The following is a 634-nucleotide window of genomic DNA, read 5'->3' on the forward strand; positions in this document are numbered from 1 at the left end:
GATGTGTTGGACTAGTGCACTGTGTTGGCAGTGCTTTTGCACCAGTAATGGTCAAGCATTTTAGTTCTGGAGAGGGTTGTGGTGCGGGGGAACAGGCTCATGAGGTGCGAATGCACAAACATGATTACCCCGTCAGGAAGCATTCAGGCTCACTGAATCCAATGGTTACTCTGTACGCGCCTATGAATGTGCAATATTAGATGCGAAGTATCTTATGGCGGAGTTCAATCCGGTGGTGGTGGTGTGCGGCGTGACCGCCCTTACTGCGCATGCGCATACCCTCTCCCCTCCCCCTCTCTACATCCCCTTTCCCCTCTCCACTTTCCCTCTCCCGTCCCCCTTTCCACTCTTCCTCTGAAACGCGGGCTACACATGCCGAAATTCCCTCCTGCGCAACGCCGCGATGAGCACCAGCGCATGCGCGTCCCCTCCCCCTCTCCTCTCCTACGCTGCCCCCCTCTCGCACGCCTGCCGACTGCGTTCCTCGCTCGCCCTGTGAGAATTAACGGCCAGGCTAAGGGAAGACAATACGCGCGTAGCGTTCCTCTTCGCGTTCCACGACGCGAGGTCGGTAGCATGCCCAAAGAACGCCAACGGAACGCGATCGTGCAAGTGTTCCGCCTTCGCATCGCCT

Source organism: Rhipicephalus sanguineus, chromosome 5 (genome assembly GCF_013339695.2).
Source record: "Rhipicephalus sanguineus isolate Rsan-2018 chromosome 5, BIME_Rsan_1.4, whole genome shotgun sequence".
Classification (NCBI taxonomy): Eukaryota; Metazoa; Arthropoda; class Arachnida; order Ixodida; family Ixodidae; genus Rhipicephalus; species Rhipicephalus sanguineus.